The following is a 15,254-nucleotide window of genomic DNA, read 5'->3' as shown; positions in this document are numbered from 1 at the left end:
AGGGCCCGAAATGGAAACAAGTTTTTAACTTTATTGCGTTATCCTTGAAAACAAAAGTTGAGATATTCCTTAGCATTGTTAGGGTTCTGGGATCATGGATCTTAAAGATCTTAAAGGGCTACAATATTGAGGCATCATTGTAAAACGCCTGAACATATTTTCCAAATTGACACCCTAGCAAAAAGTTAAAGAACTTATTTTTCATTTTGATAGTCTCTGCACACACATTAATTATAGCAAGACATGAAGAAGTTCTTATTTCTTTGACCTTTGGTGTCAGCTCAGAGTCGATGTGTTTTGGATAAATTAAAGCTCATCATTATGGTTTTGAGATAATAGTCCAGGAAGAACGGGGAAAAAAAGAACACACGAGAGACATTTGTCTCTTCCCTCCCCCTTTGTCTCTTCATGGCTAATGCTGATGTAGTTCAGTTCACGAAAAGTAAAACCTGAGAACCGTAGCTGCTGTAATATTCCACAAACAAATCACGGAAAAATATATTTACAGTAGGTGTAGTGTAGTTACTGAGATATAGACCTTGTAACAACCAGCCTCTTCACCGCTAATAAGTTTTATATTACTATTTTGCATAATTACATGCTCAAATTAACACGCCAAACTGATGAGCCCTAGGTCACAATAATGAGACAGTTTGTTAGAGGGGTGACAAATCTTACCCCACCCCCTACTATCAGTCTGAGATGAGTGGGATTGAGTCTACTTTCATCCTATTGACCACTTAAAGTAACATTTCGCTGGAAGAAATGTCAGGACAAATACTGGGCCAATCACAGCTCTCAACAGGACTAATAGATAACACTCATCCTGCTGTGTGTTGGCCTTTTTATTGGTTTGTGTGGGTGAGATAAGATCAGGCAAATTTGTATTTTGTTCTGATATGATATTTAACCGCGGAACCCAGTAAGTACAATGTTAAACAGGCTGAGTGTATTTGAAGAAATATCTGGCCATTCCACTGGACTATTGATCTACACTGGCCTTTATTGTCTCTGTGCTTCAGTGGATTATACACAGATGAGGGTCTGAACTATACTTTAGTGGAGTTTTACAGGTACTCCTTACATAAATCCCCATGCTGAAGGCTTCTCTGATTAGCCTGAGTAATATTCTAAAAATATTCCAACAAAGAGAGGAATAAACAGACTGCATGAATACAGAACTAAAAGCATCTATCATTCTTTCAGCCCTGGTTGGAATTCTGATTCAAACATGACAAGCGGCTCAATCCGCTGTTTTCTTTAGGCACACTTTGTACTTACTGAACTTCAAAGGTCGCAATCAATGTCAATGTCACCATTGTTAAGTTTTAATGAGAAAAATATAAGCTCGACTTTGATGAAGGACGGGTTTTCACTCCCAGGCCTCACTGTCTGACTTCATGTTGAGAATATTTAATTTGAGTATCACATAAATCTTGATTAAGTGACAGTGTTTGGCACTAATTTAATGTTTTATATATTGGACAGATGGGTTGAATATTGGTGAGCTTTACTGTGCTGGAGGTCTAGACTCCTGCTGACTGAAAACACAACTACTTTCCAAAACACACAAAATCTCCAGGCTCAAAGTTTGACCTCGGAAAAGAGATTTGATTCAGAGAGACGCCATATGTTAATAAATTCTCCACAGCTCTCATTAGAACATGATCTGATGAGGCACATATGGTATGATATTGATTTGCGTCATTGATTATGTGTCAGCTAGTTATTCCATTTATGTTTTGACTTTCAAGGAAATAATGAAAATAACCTCAAAGTTTCCCAATAAAACCAATAAACGTTACCTCCATGAGACAGCAGGCATCAGCAGACTGTTTGAATGTTTTGCATTCACCAAAGTAAGTTTTCAAGTTCATGGTATTGTGTCTTTTGCAATGACTGCAAGTAGTCAGACTGTAATTGTGCAAATTTATATTCTGTGAACTATTCAGTGTTCATTACATCTGGCTGGAGTGCAACTCTCATCTGAAAGTCAAGGAATCCTCGAAATTTCTAAAAAAGGAAAGGCCTTTTTCAAAAGAATAAGAAGTTAAGTGAGTGCAGGGTAAATGTAGTTCTACCAGAAAGACTCGGGATAATTATTTCAACAATCGTACATTTATTGACAGCTCAGCAAGCTGATAATATACAAAGTAATTTGCCGTAGGCCCCGTCCGTAGTGCATAATCCGAGGGGTGGTGGGGAGGATGGGGGTAATCGTCGCTTCAGTATCTGCAAACTCAAACATGTGTAAGTACCGAGCTTTTATACAGTGAGCATAAGAATATGATTGGATAGAAGTGAAGCAAAAGTTGACGTAGTAATTGAGTCTTCCCAGCAGAACTTATGCTAAAGCTTTAATTTCTACTACAAGTCTGCGCCTAGCATATTAGCATGCTTCTTACCTTTTGTGTTTGTCTGTTTTACAAGTTGTTGTTATATAATGTACAAAGAAATAAAATGCATTTGTTTTTTACTTATATTTGTATTAAATGTGTTATTTACCAAAATATTTACTCATTCAGTAATTATTAATTTCCCTCACATCACCTGTCATGATTCATGTCTGTGTTCCCCTGTCTTGTCCTATGTTTAGCCATAGATATTATATAGAGACTAGATGCCCTTTTGGCCGCTAGGCACCGAGAAATACGGCCGCCATCTTAAACCGGTCGTACTCCTAGTTTTGTTGCTTAGCAGCAGTTAGATTCCAGAGCACTGTGGAGCATTTTCCTGTTCTAATCGGCGGACCATCGCAATATAGGGCCCGGGATTACTTTTAACAAGTACATTTTAACATTACCGTGCTTTTGGTTGTATTTTGTGAATAGAATATTACCAGATAATTGAGAAGGAGCAAGGATCTTTGATATTACTGTACTGAAATCGTAGCTAGCTAACGTTTGCTAGGCTATGTTTACTGCATCACTCGGCATGGATGGATAGGTGAGGTAAAGTAATAATTACAAGAGCTTCTCGGTTATCAGACACAAGCATTCAACGGCCCTGCAGTATAAACATATATAATATAGGTTATTTGTGTTTGCGCACGTGATATCAGGAAGCAATGTAATAACGTTAACGTTAAGTTACCTGTGTAATACACACATGACGGTGTCGGCGATGCGCAAATCGAGTGTGTGTGTGTGTGTGTGAGAGAGAGAGAGAGAGAGAGAGAGAGAGAGAGAGAGAGAGTGTGTGTGTGTGTGTGTGTGTGTCACAAATCATTATTGTTTCTTCAACTTATTAAAATATCTTACTTTACTGCAACTCTGTTTCTGCTTCTTTATCATATTTATAGTGTGTGATTCATAAAATACCGGTACCTTATATCCTACATCACATATTATGATTTTGGACGTCTGGTCACTTTATCTTATACCAGAATATTATATTACTGTTAAGCCTACTATGAATATTAAAATATGCCGAACCATGTGTCCTGTATCATAGCTACATGAATGACATTTGCAGAAAAAAACCCCGCATGAAAATCAGTTCGGTCTTCAGTGAGTTATGATTAATTAAATGCGCTGACAGCTCATTGCACCTGCCATACAGATGACACTGAGTGGAGCGGGTGACCGGTTTAAGATGGCGGCCCCACGGCTCGACCGCGCTAATAGGCAGTAGCGGTCGATAGGGCGTCTATCTGATGTCTATGTGTTTAGCAGTTCCCCGTTATGTCGATTAGTTCCCAGGTGTTTCTAATTAGCCACGCCCCCTTGTAATCTTGTTAATCTTGTTTGCCTGTGTATTTATAGCCCTTGTGTTTAACTTGTTACCTTGTCAGTTGTTGTACATGTATGGTTGCTGCTAGTTTGGTCCTGCTCGTGGTTTTGTTTCTTTGTCGCTCGTGTTCCTTATTATTTAGTTCTATGTGTGATTTCATTAAAACCCTGTGGATAGATCCTCGCCTTTGCCTGCTTTCTCCAGCACATTACATCACCTCATCATGTACAATTATTTAAAAACATAATATTCCTAGTACAGAAGGACTTTTGGTTTCACTTTATTTTGATGGTCCCTTTAACACATTCTGTTGACTATAAGTAACTGGACCGACATGTCTACTAACTCTCATTGGAGTATTAGTAGAGTATTAGTAGACTGGTAGGGTTAGAATAAGTTGATATGTAGTTGCAAAGTTACGTATAGTCAGTAGAATGTTTAAAAGGGACCGTCAAAATAAAGTGTTACAGGACTTTTTTTATTTTGATTGTGTCATAAGTGTCATGGTGTGGTTAATAAAAAAAGAAAGAAAAGTATCATTTCCAATGGTACCTTGTTTTTTTCAAGGAAAACAAAAACAAAATAAACTAGATCCAAAAAGCAGGAGTAGGCTACAGGAGCACAAGTAACCAAACCCCAAACAACAAGAACAGACAACAAACTCAAACTGAGGGCTATAAATACACAGAAACCAGGTAATCCAGGGGCCTGTTTCAATAAGGAGGTTCAACCAACTCTGAGTTAAAACTTGAACTCTGAGTTGACTTACCCTGAGATGGGAAACTCTGAGTTTTGGGTTACAGATCAGCTGAAATTAGTTAGTTCAATCAACTCTAAGTTGACTGACTCTGAGTTGAGCGTGTGCACCATAACTATAAAAAGCCATTATCAATGGAGCGCAGATATTATGAGTCACCATGGCAACAGCACCAGACACAAAGAGGAATTACTGTTATACAGTGTTGGGTGTAAGTAATTACCAAGTAATCTAAATATTGTAATTTAATTAAAGGGATTACTCTTAATTCTTCTGTAATTTAAAATAAAATCTGATGTATTATAATTAGCCTACATTAAATAGGCTACTGCATAGACTATAGAACAATTCTGTATAAAACAATAGTGGATTTAACATACATTTTTAAAAGGTATATTTTGAATGTAACCTTCTCCCTCTACACACTTTGGTCAATTCAAGAATAATTCATGCATTTGTATATTGTTAATTTGAAAGCATTAGAAGTGCAGTTTCATGTCTCTCCTCGTTGTATTGTTCAAGTGGTTGAGGTTGATATGGGACTTAGTAATTAATAATAAGTAGACCAATACTTTCTAAAGATAGTAATTATTACATTAATCTAATTATACTGTTGAAGATGCCATTTGTAGTAGTAATTGATAACTATTTTAGAGTAACTTACCCAACTGTTATAATATCAGAGGTGAAACTGGAAGAACAGTTATTCTACCTAATTTTAATTTACATGTAGGCTATGTGCAATCCTGCAGGCATTAAAAGAACGTGGCAGCAGCTGAAAATGAAATATAAAAACATAATTCAATCAGGTAAGGCTTGAGCATATCATGGGTGTAGGCTACCTGACTTTACAAACATTTGACATGTTATTTTTTATATGGGGTATTTTTGATATTTTCATTTATTTTACTTTGGGTTGGGTTTTTCGTTGGTCCCAACAGATTCTGATAATAATATCTAATATCTGTCTTTTGGAGCCTCCTGTCCCAACAGAACCCCAGGCAGTTGTAAGTAGCCGACTCAACACACCAGAAATTATGACAAATAGTAGGCCTATTATAAAGTGCTCTCAACCAAATGCTCATCTTCACAGGATGATGGGGATGAAGAAACAGTTTCTGCTGCCACAGAGAGGCCAGAGGTAATGTTAAATATTAATATAATATTATTAATATAATGTTTATTAATATAACATTATTAATAATAACATTATTAATATAATATATTTATAATATATACCCCCCAGTTCCACAGTTTAATTCTGAATTTGTTTAGAACTACATGATGTAACTCTAATCTACTGTATTTTCAGTTGCCAGTTAAGGAGTTATATTCATCTTATAATTTTTTTTTTTGAAAAAACAACAGTAAAAACAGCAATGAATAAATGTACAGAAAGAATGAATGAGGTGTTTAAACACCGCTTCCTCTTTAAAAAAGGGGAGGAGACCGCAAGAAACTCTGGGTTTACCGAAGAAAACCTGCTCCCCACCAGGTTAGGTTCACAGAGTAAGTTACCATGGTAACTGACTCTGAGTATAAGTTACCCCTCTTTCAGAAACGGGCTTGACTTACTCTGCTTTCTCGGGTTTGATTTACCTCCCATTCTGAAACGGAGAACCCAGAGTTTCCCTCATTTTAGGGTTAACATACTCAGAGTTTTCACTTAACCTCCTTTCTGAAACAGGCCCCAGGGCTGAAGCCAGAACGTTTCTTCAGCGGTGGCCAGACCCAGGGACACGACTGACTGTGACATGCTGTACCAAACGAAAATAGATCTATAGATCACAAACCAACTAAAAGAAATAATGTAATGCTTATCGTAAATTTTTTTTTTTTAAAAGACAAAAACCTTAGTCACCAAACAGAAAAGTCTTATGGGACTCACACATGAGTGTAGACAGTCTTCCCCTGCTTACTCTGTCTATATTATTCTCAAACTTTATTCTTATTCCTTTGGTTGGATAATCAACCGTTTACACTAAAAACAGCTGTCAGATGAAATTAGCAGATGGGAGTTTTAGTTACTGAAACATGTTCTGAGGGCAGAAAGGAAAATGATTGGTTTACAGCTTCAACCAATGAAACTGAAGCAAAGGCGGGGTCAAGACGTTTGAACGTGCAGAGGGATATTATTAGTCGGACTCGCAACACACAAGAAAAACGCTACGTGGGGAAAACGCATTTATTGCAAGGTAAGTGATTTTACCATATATTTTGTTAAAATTCAGCATCCTCTAACGTTTCTTAAGATAATCAGCGAACATTAAAATGCACAGAACTAATCATCGTCTAAATATGGTATTGTATGCGTTTTGATTCGACTACTCAGTCAACCGCAACATAGCTGCTTAGGACGTAACTGGTGTAAAACCTATGTGTAAAACATGCTTTTCCAATACTATCTCGCTGTGTGTGAAATTGAAATGCGACAACAGAACTCGTTCAAATCTCCGAGAAATTTCAACGGTCAAACTGATACATCTCCCGTCCTCGCGCTGCTCTCAGGGCAGGAATAGCCTACTAAATAGATTCAGATCGCTGTTATTTTAGTGCATTACGCGCTGCTCTCAGGGCAGGAATACTAAATAGATTCAGATCGCTGTTATTTTAGTGCATTACGCGCTGCTCTCAGGGCAGGAATACTCAATAGATTCAGATCGCTGTTATTTTAGTGCATTACGCGCTGCTCTCAGGGCAGGAATACTAAATAGATTCAGATCGCTGTTATTTTAGTGTATTACGCGCTGCTCTCAGGGCAGGAATACTAAATAGATTCAGATCGCTGTTATTTTAGTGTATTACGCGCTGCTCTCAGGGCAGGAGTACTCAATAGATTCAGATCGCTGTTATTTTAGTGTATTACGCGCTGCTCTCAGGGCAGGAATACTAAATAGATTCAGATCGCTGTTATTTTAGTGTATTACGCGCTGCTCTCAGGGCAGGAATACTCAATAGATTCAGATCGCTGTTATTTTAGTGTATTACGCGCTGCTCTCAGGGCAGGAGTAACTCAATAGATTCAGATCGCTGTTATTTTAGTGCATTACGCGCTGCTCTCAGGGCAGGAATACTCAATAGATTCAGATCGCTGTTATTTTAGTGTATTACGCGCTGCTCTCAGGGCAGGAATACTCAATAGATTCAGATCGCTGTTATTTTAGTGTATTACGCGCTGCTCTCAGGGCAGGAGTAGTCAATAGATTCAGATCGCTGTTATTTTAGTGCATTACGCGCTGCTCTCAGGGCAGGAATACTAAATAGATTCAGATCGCTGTTATTTTAGTGTATTACGCGCTGCTCTCAGGGCAAGAATACTAAATAGATTCAGATCGCTGTTATTTTAGTGTATTACGCGCTGCTCTCAGGGCAGGAATACTAAATAGATTCAGATCGCTGTTATTTTAGTGCATTACGCGCTGCTCTCAGGGCAGGAGTAGTCAATAGATTCAGATCGCTGTTATTTTAGTGCATTACGCGCTGCTCTCAGGGCAGGAATACTAAATAGATTCAGATCGCTGTTATTTTAGTGTATTACGCACTGCTCTCAGGGCAGGAATACTAAATAGATTCAGATCGCTGTTATTTTAGTGTATTACGCGCTGCTCTCAGGGCAGGAGTAACTCAATAGATTCAGATCGCTGTTATTTTAATGCATTACGCGCTGCTCTCAGGGCAGGAATACTAAATAGATTCAGATCGCTGTTATTTTAGTGCATTACGCGCTGCTCTCAGGGCAGGAATACTAAATAGATTCAGATCGCTGTTATTTTAATGCATTACGCGCTGCTCTCAGGGCAGGATTAGTCAATAGATTCAGATCGCTGTTATTTTAGTGCATTACGCGCTGCTCTCAGGGCAGGAGTAGTCAATAGATTCAGATCGCTGTTATTTTAGTGCATTACGCGCTGCTCTCAGGGCAGGAATACTAAATAGATTCAGATCGCTGTTATTTTAGTGTATTACGCGCTGCTCTCAGGGCAGGAATACTAAATAGATTCAGATCGCTGTTATTTTAGTGTATTACGCGCTGCTCTCAGGGCAGGAGTACTCAATAGAATCAGATCGCTGTTATTTTAGTGCATTACGCGCTGCTCTCAGGGCAGGAATACTAAATAGATTCAGATCGCTGTTATTTTAATGCATTACGCGCTGCTCTCAGGGCAGGAGTACTCAATAGATTCAGATCGCTGTTATTTTAGTGCATTACGCGCTGCTCTCAGGGCAGGAATACTAAATAGATTCAGATCGCTGTTATTTTAATGCATTACGCGCTGCTCTCAGGGCAGGAATACTCAATAGATTCAGATCGCTGTTATTTTAGTGCATTACGCGCTGCTCTCAGGGCAGGAATACTCAATAGATTCAGATCGCTGTTATTTTAGTGCATTACGCGCTGCTCTCAGGGCAGGAATACTAAATAGATTCAGATCGCTGTTATTTTAGTGTATTACGCGCTGCTCTCAGGGCAGGAGTAACTCAATAGATTCAGATCGCTGTTATTTTAGTGCATTACGCGCTGCTCTCAGGGCAGGAATACTCAATAGATTCAGATCGCTGTTATTTTAGTGTATTACGCGCTGCTCTCAGGGCAGGAGTAGTCAATAGATTCAGATCGCTGTTATTTTAGTGCATTACGCGCTGCTCTCAGGGCAGGAATACTAAATAGATTCAGATCGCTGTTATTTTAGTGTATTACGCGCTGCTCTCAGGGCAGGAATACTAAATAGATTCAGATCGCTGTTATTTTAGTGCATTACGCGCTGCTCTCAGGGCAGGAATACTCAATAGATTCAGATCGCTGTTATTTTAGTGCATTACGCGCTGCTCTCAGGGCAGGAGTACTCAATAGATTCAGATCGCTGTTATTTTAGTGCATTACGCGCTGCTCTCAGGGCAGGAGTAACTCAATAGATTCAGATCGCTGTTATTTTAGTGCATTACGCGCTGCTCTCAGGGCAGGAGTACTCAATAGATTCAGATCGCTGTTATTTTAGTGTATTACGCGCTGCTCTCAGGGCAGGAGTACTCAATAGATTCAGATCGCTGTTATTTTAGTGTATTACGCGCTGCTCTCAGGGCAGGAATAATCAATAGATTCAGATCGCTGTTATTTTAATGCATTACGCGCTGCTCTCAGGGCAGGAATACTCAATAGATTCAGATCGCTGTTATTTTAGTGCATTACGCGCTGCTCTCAGGGCAGGAATACTCAATAGATTCAGATCGCTGTTATTTTAGTGCATTACGCGCTGCTCTCAGGGCAGGAATACTAAATAGATTCAGATCGCTGTTATTTTAGTGTATTACGCGCTGCTCTCAGGGCAGGAGTAACTCAATAGATTCAGATCGCTGTTATTTTAGTGCATTACGCGCTGCTCTCAGGGCAGGAATACTCAATAGATTCAGATCGCTGTTATTTTAGTGTATTACGCGCTGCTCTCAGGGCAGGAGTAGTCAATAGATTCAGATCGCTGTTATTTTAGTGCATTACGCGCTGCTCTCAGGGCAGGAATACTAAATAGATTCAGATCGCTGTTATTTTAGTGTATTACGCGCTGCTCTCAGGGCAGGAATACTAAATAGATTCAGATCGCTGTTATTTTAGTGCATTACGCGCTGCTCTCAGGGCAGGAATACTCAATAGATTCAGATCGCTGTTATTTTAGTGCATTACGCGCTGCTCTCAGGGCAGGAGTACTCAATAGATTCAGATCGCTGTTATTTTAGTGCATTACGCGCTGCTCTCAGGGCAGGAGTAACTCAATAGATTCAGATCGCTGTTATTTTAGTGCATTACGCGCTGCTCTCAGGGCAGGAGTACTCAATAGATTCAGATCGCTGTTATTTTAGTGTATTACGCGCTGCTCTCAGGGCAGGAGTACTCAATAGATTCAGATCGCTGTTATTTTAGTGTATTACGCGCTGCTCTCAGGGCAGGAATAATCAATAGATTCAGATCGCTGTTATTTTAGTGTATTACGCGCTGCTCTCAGGGCAGGAGTACTCAATAGATTCAGATCGCTGTTATTTTAGTGTATTACGCGCTGCTCTCAGGGCAGGAATACTAAATAGATTCAGATCGCTGTTATTTTAGTATATTACGCGCTGCTCTCAGGGCAGGAATACTAAATAGATTCAGATCGCTGTTATTTTAGTATATTACGCGCTGCTCTCAGGGCAGGAATACTAAATAGATTCAGATCGCTGTTATTTTAGTATATTACGCGCTGCTCTCAGGGCAGGAATACTAAATAGATTCAGATTGCTGTTATTTTAGTGCATTACGCGCTGCTCTCAGGGCAGGAATACTCAATAGATTAAGATCGCTGTTATTTTAGTGTATTATGCGCTGCTCTCAGGGCAGGAATACTCAATAGATTCAGATCGCTGTTATTTTAGTGTATTACGCGCTGCTCTCAGGGCAGGAATACTCAATAGATTCAGATCGCTGTTATTTTAGTGTATTATGCGCTGCTCTCAGGGCAGGAATACTCAATAGATTCAGATCGCTGTTATTTTAGTGTATTACGCGCTGCTCTCAGGGCAGGAATACTCAATAGATTCAGATCGCTGTTATTTTAGTGTATTATGCGCTGCTCTCAGGGCAGGAATACTCAATAGATTCAGATCGCTGTTATTTTAGTGCATTACGCGCTGCTCTCAGGGCAGGAGTACTCAATAGATTCAGATCGCTGTTATTTTAGTGTATTATGCGCTGCTCTCAGGGCAGGAATACTCAATAGATTCAGATCGCTGTTATTTTAGTGCATTACGCGCTGCTCTCAGGGCAGGAGTACTCAATAGATTCAGATCGCTGTTATTTTAGTGTATTATGCGCTGCTCTCAGGGCAGGAATACTAAATAGATTCAGATCGCTGTTATTTTAGTGCATTACGCGCTGCTCTCAGGGCAGGAATACTAAATAGATTCAGATCGCTGTTATTTTAGTGCATTACGCGCTGCTCTCAGGGCAGGAGTAACTCAATAGATTCAGATCGCTGTTATTTTAGTGTATTACGCGCTGCTCTCAGGGCAGGAATACTCAATAGATTCAGATCGCTGTTATTTTAGTGCATTACGCGCTGCTCTCAGGGCAGGAATAATCAATAGATTCAGATCGCTGTTATTTTAGTGCATTACGCGCTGCTCTCAGGGTGTATTTTAGCTTTATATTAGTGTAAATTAGTCTTTTAGCTGTCCAGGCGCACCAAACTTACTTCAATGTGCACTTAACTTGTGAAACATGTAACAATAAGACTGATCTAAGTGCTATTTTGTTGTATGACATATCAAAGAAATTGACGGTTTTGAGGGCGTTATAAACGTATTTTAGCTTAAAGATCTTAAGGTTTCTACTAGTAATTCTGTTTGTTTACATTGCTCCCAGCTAACACATTACGTACCAGTTACGTAATTTATTCGTACTTTTTGGTAATTTCATGACTTACCAATTGACAACGTAATCTCGACGTCGCATGTCTGTAATTTCATTACCATGAAATTACCAACTGACAACGTCGTCAGTACGTTCTCCTAAGGTTACAAGATAACCAACAACGTTGCAGATACGTACTCTATTCGTAATAACTTGGTGATTTCATGACTTACTGGCAACGGAACTGCAACGTCGCGGGCCCGTAATATCATTACCATCAAATTACCAACTGACAACGTCGTCAGTACGTTCTCCTAAGGTTACAAGATAACCAACAACGTTGCAGATACGTACTCTATTCGTAATAACTTGGTGATTTCATGACTTACTGGCAACGGAACTGCAACGTCGCGGGCCCGTAATTTCATTACCATTTTATCAGACTGCATTTCTATGAAATGTTATTTGTTTCAATTGTTTGTTTAGTAGGCCTATTCCGTACGTTTGAAAGACGTTTATTTTATTCATGTAAGGTAATAATTCTAGATGTTTATGTTTATGTTGCGTGGCTTTGACGCGTTTGAATGGGTGTGCGCGTGAACCTTCGAGTCGCCCTCAAACAAACACTGGAGCGGAGATGAGTTGCCATGGAAACGGCACGGTACCGCCCCACTGACTGCAACTGACAAAGCAGCAGAACTCCCTCTCTCGCTGTTGTTTTCACTGCTTTCAGGTGAGTTTAGTCTATAAAATCACCCAAATAATACACACAACTGTTCTTGACACTTCTCTTACTTGTAATTGACACGCTTCTGTTGAATATTTGCTTTATAGAAATGGTTTAGTGTCTTCGGAAAAAGTTCGTTAGCATCTCAACCGTTTTCAGAAGAGTAACGTTATGCTAACTTTATAGCTTGAGCTTTTGATATTCAAGTTTAGGCTTTTAATCACATCTTATGGGTAGATGAGAGGTTTTGATAGTTTTGTAAAAAAGGTTAGTTTGGAAGTGAGCTAATTTATTTAACATAAACGTATGTATTTAACATACTGTAAGCATACTCGATGACGTCACTTACATGGAGTGTGAAAACTAGCTCAATGGTTAACACATATTGATCAAAATAGTTCTGTGATTTCAGCAGCAACAAAATAATCCTTCTACAACAGAGGAGAAGCTCCACGACTTCAACATTTCTGAAGAAAGCTCCTGCCAGAGAAGTGGGAAACAGGTGAAGCGAGGAAGCTCATTAAATAACTTCATATACATTTTCTTACAATATTTTGTCACCTAACGTTACTGTATATCACCATGCATCTGTTATTTTCTTATTTTTTTAATTCTCATATTTACATTCACTTTTACCTGTTTAATTTATTTTAAGAAAGTTTTGACATTCAAACCTAAGTGACACTGTATGAGCAATATTAAATGAATAAGTAAAACTAAAAACATAGATTCAATATTTATGATTATTATCAGTGTTGAAAACAGTTGTGCTGCTTCATATTTTTGTTTTTCAGGGTTATTTGATGAATGAAAGAGAAAAAAAACAGCATTTATTTGAAACAGATATCTTTACTCTCTCTTCTGTTCAATTTAATGCATCCTTGCTGAATAAAAATATTATTTATTTTTATTCCATTGAACCCAAACTTTTGAACAGTATTGTAAACTACTGTTTATATATGTTGGGTCTATTTAACAACGAATCCTGGAGTGAGAGAAAAGAAAATGGATTAAACCGTTACACTGATTTACACAAAAATATTAATCAGCACAACTGTTTTCAACATTGATAAGAATGTATAGTATTCAAATATTAAAATGCTGACTCGTTAGGTCATGTTTTCTCATTAAAATCAGATAATTTCCTATTAATTCAATAGAATGTAAGGGAATAACTCTAGAATAACCTTCCTGATAATGTTTGGGGCCCAGAAACACAATCCTAATTTAAATCTAGATTAAATACACCTCTCTTTTTATTAACACCTCTCATAATCTTGCATTATGTGATGAAATAGTAAAAAGTGCACATGACCATCTTTTGCCTGAAATAATAAGAACAGCAGCTATGTTAATCTTTCTCCTGTTGTCTTCTTGTTTCTATCTCAGGATGCTCAGCATATTACAGCAGCTCCAGGATCCAGCCTCACTTGGGAAGACTTCTAATGACATCAACACTCTTGAAGACAATGTGTTTAAACAATTTTCAGATGTTAAATAACATTTTAAAGTGTTTAAATTAATTTACGGTTTTATGTCAGGCGGTACAACAAAAATATTATGTATTGTAGTTGTACCACGGACATGGAAAGTGTACCACCAACCTACCCATACTTGAAATTAGCAGTTTTTATTAGTATTCGAGAGAGCTCTACAAACCTCTTCACTCTGCCATCTCAAAGAGATCCGTTAGGCTCCTCTGGATGATGCTTTATCATGTTATACTGTTATTACCTTGTAAATTCATAATAACATTTGAGAATATACAAATTGCTGGACAAAAGTTTCTCAATTATCTCAACAGCTTAAAACTACTGATATTTATAATAAACAATTATATGAAAGGCTTCAAACCTAAAATGATGCCATAGTTTTTAATTTTTTATTATTAAGACACCATTTTAAATAGCTTTCTTAGTTTGTTCATTTGTTCAGACAGTTGCACCACCAACTGACATTTTGGGGGTTTAATGCTGCCTTCAGGAATAATCATAAATACTAGGCCTACTAGTTTCCCAGTAAAAATAAAATAAAATCACGACTTCAGAAGAAGAAAAACAAAATATGTATTATTAAATGTAAAAAAAAAAAAATTGAAGGTTTTATAGAATATAGTCATGAATTTATCAAATTATTTTAAAAAGAAATAATGCACTTGCTACAACATAACTTTGTGACAATGTTTAGAAAAATATATGAGCAATTTTAAAAATGTCTGCTTATACAGATTTTATCTTTCAGTGCTAATTGCTTTGTGTATTTAAATGTTAAATGGGAAAACACTCAACTGTTCACTTTTCTTTTCTTATTTTATCTTTGTTATTAGGGCCACCAAAATGAAGACATATAGGAGTAGTTCGATGTTCAAGCTTTTGGGGAAAACCTTGTTCATTTAAATGTATAACCTGTTTGCATACTGTTTTTGCTGTTTGTGCTTTGTTCTATAGTAAATGAACTGAATTAACCAAATTTTGAGTCTGTATCTTTGATATGTAATTGAAAAAGTAAATAAAATAGTTTTGGGCAAATGAGGACAAGTTAAATTAGACCACTGCCTGTCCGCCCATATTATTAAAAACTAAAATGACCAACTGGTTACCAACACACGACTGTCGATCCACAACGTTGCCACGACGTCGCCGTTACTTACTGACAACGTT

The 15,254-nt window shown here is 38.0% G+C and overlaps 1 long non-coding RNA gene across 1 annotated transcript; it reads left to right on the top strand.

The window, feature by feature from the left end:
* Positions 1-12,475: 12,475 nt before the first annotated feature.
* LOC306983929 lies at positions 12,476-14,998 on the top strand. The gene is made up of 3 exons (XR_013794455.1): positions 12,476-12,600; positions 13,007-13,096; positions 13,984-14,998. It is a non-coding gene; the product is annotated as an uncharacterized lncRNA (long non-coding RNA).
* The last annotated feature ends 256 nt before the right edge of the window (positions 14,999-15,254 follow it).

The sequence above is a fragment of the Phoxinus phoxinus genome (assembly GCF_949152265.1).
Source record: "Phoxinus phoxinus genome assembly, chromosome: 16".
Lineage (NCBI taxonomy): Eukaryota > Metazoa > Chordata > Actinopteri > Cypriniformes > Leuciscidae > Phoxinus > Phoxinus phoxinus.
This window is presented reverse-complemented; position numbering and strand designations above follow the sequence as displayed.